This window comes from Sprattus sprattus (genome assembly GCF_963457725.1).
Source record: "Sprattus sprattus genome assembly, chromosome: 15".
NCBI classification, from domain to species: Eukaryota; Metazoa; Chordata; class Actinopteri; order Clupeiformes; family Clupeidae; genus Sprattus; species Sprattus sprattus.
In genome coordinates, this window is record NC_137913.1 from 8,362,616 (window position 1) to 8,372,074 (window position 9,459).

Below are 9,459 nucleotides of genomic sequence, written 5' to 3' on the forward strand. Positions count from 1 at the left end.
GGTTTCAAAGGCCCTGGGCCATGTGAAGAGATGACACACACACCCACATCAAACACACACACACACACACACACACATCAAACACACCTCTGAAATACAACTCTACAGTGGGTTGATGAGTTACAGAATGTGCTATTGACTCATAGGGTCACAGGGAACAGAAATTTGTCTCTCTCACACACACACACACACACAAACACACACACACACACACACACACACTTCTCGAACGGTACCGCCCAGTGTCTCACACAAACACACATCAAACACACCTCTGGAACGGCACCAGACTGCGTCACACACAGAATGCCTATGATGCACAGAAACAAATATAAAAAACAAATTATTGGGCAAACGAAGGTACTTCCAGCAATTACCAAAAAGCATAATCCTTCCAAAGCTCTCTGGCCTACTTTACATGAGGTAAATTAAGGGCAGATTTTAAACCTCTACCAGCATTGGATTCAAACAGTAAGGAAACATGAAAAAGACTAAACCTTCCTAAATATGGAAAAGAGAGTGAACACTGACTTCTCATATGTCTCCTCATGGAAGAACACAAAGGGCCTGTTCTGTGTGTCCATGGGTCTCTGGTATACGTTCTGTGAACAAGGGTGGTATCGTCAGGTTCCTGAGGTCCAAACTCTAAGTCATGCTACTTGACTATACTAACTTGTATATAAAGCTTTTACAGTTTATGGGTGGGGGGGTTCCCTGAGTGAGTGTTGTAGTCGAGTCACTTAACCTCAAGTCCGAGTTGAGTCTGGAGAATCCAGAGTCCGAGTCACCCAAGAAGACTGATTATATCAGTATAGACATTATTGTCGCATCCTACATCTTGTTTGAAAAATGTATCAGTGGACTTTATATACCAATATATCGCCCAGTCCTACCCAATCTCCAACTTCCTGTCCGGATGCAGTCAATGCTTCAGGTCGAGTCCCAGTCTGAGCCATCAGAGCTCAAGTCCAAGTCGAGTCTAGAGTCTTGAAGAATAACACTTCCTGACCATTTTGGCTAATCCAATTATTTATTTGCTTTAAACACTGAAACAGGGAATGTATTGGGCTGTAGTCCTCTGGTGAGAGAGCCACACATGTCATTGTATCATATGCATAACCCTGGTAAACAATGTTGTTGTTCTGTATAACTTCGCACCATAAAGAGACTGAAAATAAGAGGTCCAAGAACTGATCCCTGGGGGACTCCGCATGTCATAGCCACTCAAGCAGATACATAACTGCTAAGGATGACAAAATAACACACCTTCTTAATAAGACCCAAACCAATTAAGGACAGCTCCGGAAAGTCCTACCCAACCTAACAAGCAGTATTCTATTCTAGGGTGTCAAATGCAGCAATGAGATTTAATCATGATTCAAATTTGGCAATGGTGGTGCAAATCATGTTTACAAAAAACAGTATGACCATATTAGCTTCCAGGCCTTATGTGTGCTTAGAGTTTACTACATACTCCAAACCGAAACATGATGCAGGTCTCTCATCGGGTATCAATGGGATCAATTGTTTCAGAGTGTTACCAGAACCATAACCAGTTAATAATCCCTAGCGTGGACAGCTTTACTAAAACTACTGGAGTTAATAATCCCTAACGTGGACAGTGTTACTAGGAGAACTGGAGTTAATAATCCCTAACGTAGACAGTGTTACTAAGAGTACTGGAGTTACTAATCCCTAATGTGGGCAGTGTGACTAAAAGTAATGGAGTTAATAATCCCTGACGTGGATAGCTTTACTAAGAGTACTGGAGTTAATAATCCCTAATGTGGGCATTGTTACTAAAAGTAATGGAGTTAATAATCCCTAACGTGGATAGCTTTACTAAGAGTACTGGAGCTAATAATCCCTAACGTGGATAGCTTTACTAAGAATACTGGAGCTAATAATCCCTAACGTGGATAGCTTTACTAAGAATACTGGAGCTAATAATCCCTAACGTGGATAGCTTTACTAAGAGTACTGGAGTTAATCATCCCTAGTTTGGGAGTTCAACATCCCTGCCCGTCTGTTTTGGTTCCATCACACACCACACACTGCTCACACTACAGACAAACACACCACACATCATAGGCCACACACACCACACACTACCCACACCACAGACACACACCCCAGAGAATCCCCCACCCCTGACTGGCACAGGGCAGACATGTTGTGTTAAACAGCAGGGGCTCTTATCTGTTGGCAAACACTGCTGCGGTTTATGGTGATGCCTGTTGGCTTACCTGATGGTGGACAGAAGCCACAAAGGGAATTACGGCATCTACGCCCTGGGCTCATTCAGATCTAACACAGTCATATGGGGCTCATTCAGATCTAACACAGTCATATGGGGCTCATTCAGATCTAACACAGTCATATGGGGCTCATTGAGATCGAACACAGTCATATGGAGGATTAGTGTTATGCATCTAACACAGTCATATGGAGGATTAGTGTTATGAATCTTACACAGTCATATGGAGGTATAGTGTTATGAATCTAACACAGTCATATGGGGGATTAATGTTATGAATCTAACACAGTCATATGGGGGCTTAGTGTAATGAATCTAACACAGTCATATGGGGGTATAGTGTAATGAATCTAACACAGTCATATGAAGGATTAGTGTTATGAATCTAATACAGTCATATGGAGGATTAGTGTTATGATGGCTGCACATGTCATCAGTGGATTTGATGCATTTAAAATATTTGAATTTGAAACGGTAATATGACACTTACACAAAACATGCAAACCTTTAACTTGTGTCTATTAATGATTTATACATACAAAGTGTGCGAAATGACAGGTTTAGAGTACACTTAAAAAAACTCAGAATACTCTATCTCATCTTCTGCAACAAAAAAACAGAATGTTGTCACTGTATTTACATCCACCGCTTTCTATTTTTATGGCTGTCAGAAAGATCTGGATGGCCAGATGAACAAAGCTTTGAAAATAGCAGACAGGGACTGCTAAGAGACAGAGTTATTTTCATCCTGATAACATTTCTATTAATAGGCATTTGTGTGTTCTGTGTGTGAGAGCTCATTTATCAAAGCCACAGCCTCATCCATGGACTCACTGCTCTCAGGACCACTGAGGACAGGTCTCCTCTGCTAGCCTCGCCAATCTCCTCCTCTCCTCTCCTCTCTTCTCTCCCTCTCCTCCTACCTTCCTCTCCTTTCCTCCCTCCTCTCCTCTAGTCATCTCACCTTCCTCCTATTCTCCTCTCCTCCTCTCCTCATCTCATCTTCCTCCTCTTCTCCTCTCATCCCTTCTCTCCCTCTCCCCCTTTCATCCTCTCCTTTCCTCCCTCCTCTCTCCTACTCCTCTCACCTTCTTCCTCTTCTCCTCTTCTCCCTCCTCTCCTCTCCTCTACTCCTCTAACCTTCCTCCTCTTCTCTTCTTCTCCTCTCCTCCTCTCCTCCTCTCCTCCCTCCTTCTCTCTGCCCGCCCCCCCTCCTCCTTCTTCGTCTCACTTGTTTGGTGTTTCTTAGTGTTGATTTCTTTCAGGGCCCTGTGTGCCGTTTCAGGAGAGTGGGCTTGCTGTTGATACAGAGAGAGAGGCGTGTCTTACTGTAGATGGAGTCTCTTTTCCAGAGTGGGCTTATAAGGCGTCTCACCCCGACTGTCTCAGCTCTGAATTATGCGGATGAAGTATGAGGGACTCGACAGGAATATGATCCTGTGCTCACTGACCTGGCCCTTCTGCCTGCTGCTTTATTTACCTGTAAAATGCTTTATGGGTAATGTGTGTGTGTGTGTGTGTGTGTGTGTGTGTGTGTGTGTTTGTCTGTGTGTGTGTGTGTGTGTGTGTGTGTGTGTGTGTGTGTGTGTGTGTGTGTGTGTGTGTGTGTGTGTGTGTGTGTGTGTGTGGCATTCACAAACATGTACCCAGCAGTCATGCTTGAATTGACTGGACAACAGGAAGCTGCAATGCAGAGGCAATGTTCCCAGAATCCATCACTGAGGATATTTGGACAGGAGCAGGTGCACATTTAAATGTGTCATCTGATGGGTCTGTTTGAAAAGGTGTTGGATTCCCAAATTAGTCACGGTGTGACAAACATGAAAACAGAACTCTTATCTATCTTTCTTTCTTTCTTTCTTTCTTTCTTTCTCTCTCTCTCAGATGGGATCTGATAATGCAGCAGCTAAACTCAGATATCCATTCAGTCCATTCGATTCTGTTCTTGAAACATATTTGATAGCATGACCTCAATGTAGAATCTGCTGGTGTGTTTTGCAAATGTTTTCATCCTTCATGGAAAGAACATTACACTCCAGGCAGATTAAAACAAACTTTTCCTAATTTTATTTTGGTGCTTGTATTTCATAACTTAATGTGATGGGTCCTGGAGCAAAAGCTTCAGGGATGAAGCCAGACTAATAAATCAGGAGGATTTAATATTTATTCCACTGATGAGGTCCATCTGTTCCTGTGCACAGTAGATGCCCAGCAGAAACCAGCGCAATCAGATGCGGTCACACACACACACATGCGAACACACACACACTCTCATAAATACACGCAGAGTCACTCACATATACACAAAGTCACACACTCACACACACATACCAGCAAACACACACACACACACACACACACATTCTCCAGGTCTTTCATTGCTGTGGCGTCCCACAGTGAGCATTAACCCAGATTCCTCTAGGCCAGACGATGCTTTTCACAGCTACGAAACATCAGGGGATTTCAAAGGAAGATGTTTTATTTACATATCAAGGTGCCACAACACCCAGTTAGAAGCATATTTATGTCTGCATGTGAGTGTGTGTGTGTGTGTGTGTGTGTGTAACAGTATTGGTATTCCATTTCTTCTGTCCAATGAGAGTCCTCTTCTAAGTCTAAATGTGTCAACTTAAGATGAAGATATAGAGCTCTCTGTCAGGACTCTCAGGACAGTGTGGTGTGTGTGTGTGTAAGTAAGTAAGTAAGTGAGTTAGTATGAGTGTGTGTGAGTAAGTATGACCGAGTGTTTGTGTGTGTGTGTATGTGTGTGCGTGTGTGTATTAGTGTGTGTGTGTTTGGGTTTGTTTGAGTGTATGTTTGGGTTTGTGTGAGTTAGTCTGAGCATGTGTTTGTATGAGTGTGAGTGTCCACGAGTAGTTATATGTGTGTATTTGTGTGTGTGTTTGTGTGTGTGTATGTGTGTGTGTGTGTGTGTGTGTGTGTGTGTGTAAAAGGCAGAGAGCTATCTGGTGACAGATGGAGGAGAGTGATGGCATGGCAGTTTTCAGGGTTCTTGGCAGACAACTCCACAACCTTGCCAAGCCGAGCTTCGCTTTTTTTCTGGGAACGTTTAACCAAGCCAGCCTCTCCTCACGCCAGCATGCCTTAACCCCTACTGAAGTACAGGGGGATCTTCTTAGAACCTAAAGTGTGCCTTCTATGAGTTGAGTGAAGTCAAGGTTGTCAAGGTTATGTTTTATTTATGCACACACACACACACACACACACACACACACACACACACACACACACACACACACACACACACACACACACACACACACACACACACACACACACACACACACACACACACACACACACACACACACACACACGACATGCCACTCATCATGTTCGGGAAACTGAGAACAGTCATGTCACCCCAAATACATTAAATCAAAACTGAGTCATGGTGACATTGATGCCATTATTGTAACGGTTAAAGCGAAATGGGTTCAGCTTCAGAACACACGGTTGGGATGATTTAATTAGATTTGATAGGGGATTAGATTTGGCTTTGAAACCGACAGAAACACTCAGGCCTGCTGATGACCTGACTGTCCCCTCAGGCTCTACAGCAGAGAGAAGAGAGGAGGACAGGGGAGAAAAAAGCCAGGAGAGCCAGGCTCTGAGGGGAGACTGAAGAGAGGAGGACAGGGGAGAAAAAAGCCAGGAGAGTCAGGATCTGAGGGGAGACTGAAGAGAGGAGGACAGGGGAGACAGAGCCAGGTGAGTCAGGATCTGAGGGGAGACTGAAGAGAGGAGGACAGGGGAGACAGAGCCTGCGCTCCAAAGCGCGAAGGGGGGGGGGACCTGTGCTCCGAGACTCTGAGGCTCCTCCAGACCAGCTGTGCTGGCTCATCCTGCCCGCCATGTCTCCCCCTGGAGCTCATCGTCGCAGGCTGGCACGGGGTCCACAGGCGACTCTGCTGGGACTACAGGCGACTCCGCTGGGACCACAGGCGACTCTGCTGGGACCACAGGCGACTCTGCTGGGGCCACAGGCGACTCTGCTGGGACCACAGGCGATTCTGCTGGGACCACAGGCGACTCTACTGGGGATACTAAAAGGCAGGTAAAGTGTCGCTCGCTCTGTCCATCGTGAGCACTGATGATAGGAGATGAAGCGCCAGGCTCCAGTCAGCATATCGGCTTCCATTAAAGCACTCACCTCAGTGGGCTGGGCCAGTCAAGACGTCCCACTAGAGCACCCACTCCTCTGGGGGCTGGGACTGTCGAGACGCCCCACTAAAGCACTCACCTCAGGGGGCTGGGCCAGTCGAGACGCCCCACTAAAGCACTCTCCTCAGCGGGCTGGGCCTGTCGAGACGCCCCACTAAAGCACTCACCTCAGCAGGCACTCCTCTGGCTCAGGTTCATGTGGATTTGGGAAATGAATGCAGGGTTTGCATGCAGATGGGGCGAACAGTGCAGAGACACAGCCGAGGATGAACACTGGAGATCTACTGCACTGCAGCTATTACTTACTTACTCCCACTTCAGTTTACTCTGCTGATGAACAGACAAGCGTTTCCCTCCTCCTCTGTTGTGACTGGGAGTGGTTGTCAATCACTGTGGGTTTCTGTCTGCTCAGACTTAATTTGATAAAGCTGGTGTGGTATTTTCCATCATCATCTAGGTCTCCAAGTATGAAACGCCAAAAATAAAGTTTTTTTTTTCTTCAGTCTTTCTGCGCAAGCTGCCTTGCCTTGAAATCTCATTAAGTTTGTTTACTCTAAAACAGAGGCACCAAACCCAACCCCGAGATAAAAAAAACATGGAGGAAATGTGGAGGAAAGGCTTGTTTTCACCACTGATATGAATATCAATATGGTCTGAATGTTGAAAGAAAACGGTTAAGTATTGTTTCAATGTATACCCAGCATCATCATAGCTCTATCATATTCAAGCTTTCAAGATGTTCTTCAAACTGTGAAGTGTGGAGATGCTTACATACATGTATAACATATGTACAAATGTATATGTTTCCTGTATATGTCTGACTACAGTAGGCTCCGTAGACCGCTACAGCTGCTGTCTTCTTCCTAACCCACTTCATATACATGATTATGAGCCACTTGCTAAGAGGATGGTGGTTCAATGAAGGTTTTGTGCCTAATGGATTAAACATAACAGATTTGAAATAGATGAATGACTAGAAGCTGGGAGGCCATTACATCCAGAAAAAAATCTGTTGATCTGTTGATCTACAAAAATATGGAGCCCCTTGAAAACGAGATGTTGCATCTCAAGGGGCTATCCTTAATAAAATTGAAATTGAAATTGAAAAGTCTCTATAGACCCCCTGCTGCAGCTGGAGCAGCTCACCATTCAGCCTCTGTAGAGGATGCTGACTGAGTAGAATCAGCAGTGCTGAAGCGTGTTTATGTGTGTTGCTGTTATTCGTGGATGTGCTACATCTACTGAGGGCGTGACCATGACCCCAGCCAGGTGTCTGTCTGTCTCTGAGGTTCACTGACGTTCCTGTTCAGTGGAAAGTCCCGCTTTGAGCCACTAGGTGGAGCTGTAGGTCAGCACTGAGAGATCCTGCTGTCCTCTATCACCGCAAGAGGGAGTGTCGATGTCAGAAATAATACTTCATCCCTATGCCAGGGTCACTGTTAATTACGAAGGTAAAAAATAAAGGCTTTGATTAATACAGATGACAGGTAATAATACTAATTATAACAATAATACAAACAGAAACATCCACAACAGCAGCAAAAACAACAACAAGGACAATAATAATAAAAACCTTTTGTGAGGATAAACATCTTAGAAAACAGCCCGGGACCACACATCAGTATCAGATCTACTGTACAGTCCTAACACTTGACAACAGTGAACAGTGCCACAGGATCTGAATGCTCAGGGGTGTATCAACACACTAGATGCCTTGAGAGCCAAACTATTGTTGGATTAAATGAATGTTGTTGCTTTGCTGGGTAGACCCTGTCCCATGCCTGCAGCTACAGATCTCTCAGAGATGAAAGAGGAGCCATTAGGCTTATTTAGCCCTCTGACTGGAGCTAATTAGTACTGAGGAAAAGTGGAATCACCCTGCCAGAGGGCGGGTTTACTTGAGGTTTCCCATGTTAGGCCACTCTGCAAATCTCAGTAGTAATTACCCTTTAACTAGTCTGCAGCCGGAACACACTTATTTCTCCGGACCAGTTTCCATGTTTTTTTTTTTTTTTTAACTTATATCACACACAACATTTCTCTCTTTGTATACAAGAGGTGGTTCCTTTAGATTTCAAATATGTTCCTTACTACCTTTTAGGCTATAATGTGTGATTATATGTAAGGGATAATGTATAGAACGCAGGTCATTGTCGGGAAAATAAGCCCCGACAGGGCGAACAGCACCCCGACGCAAAGCGGAGGGGTGTTGCTTCACCCTGAAGGGGCTTATTTTCCCGACAATGACCGGCGTTCTATACATTATCCCGCTTATTATACGGTTACTACTAAAACAAACAAATTACTTAACACCGTGTGTCTTTTTACAATGTATTTGTTACTATATGTAGTGTTTAAAAGGAGAGAAATAGTTCGCCAAAGACGTTGAACTTCAAAGACAGTTGAACATTCTTTAGAACACAGCTGCTCAACCGTCCGCTGAAACTCCATTGATAAGTTACCGTACTACTTGCGGAGTGCTACGAAAGACGTGAATTAGAGGCAAAAAGGCCACTTTCCTTGACAGCGGTCATTAAGTCCATAGCAACGGTCAGTTATCGGAAAATAGTTGACCGCAGAACGTTGGGAAGCCCCATTCAAGTGAATGGAGCATTCTACAGCATTAAGAAGAGCCGTGTAATAAGGGAAATTAATTAAATTAATGTTTTTAAACCGTGGCAAAGTTAAACCAGACCAATATATCAGGTGGCCAACTTTGTACCCCATCTCAGCTGAGCTAGTTTGCTCCCATTCGCTATGAAACAACAGATTGTGTCTTCAATAATAAACATGAGCATGATTTAAGTTGCACACGTGTGTGTGGAGCCTACGTTATTAATGAGCCTACAGTTGGATTCCAGAATGTAGTGCTGCTATGCCACTAACAGATGGTCAATGTCTTCTTAAATAAGTAGGCAGTAGTGTGGAGGCAATGGTAGGCTAAAATTGGTTACATGACACTGGTAAGATGAAATATTATATATATATATATATATATATATATATATATATATATA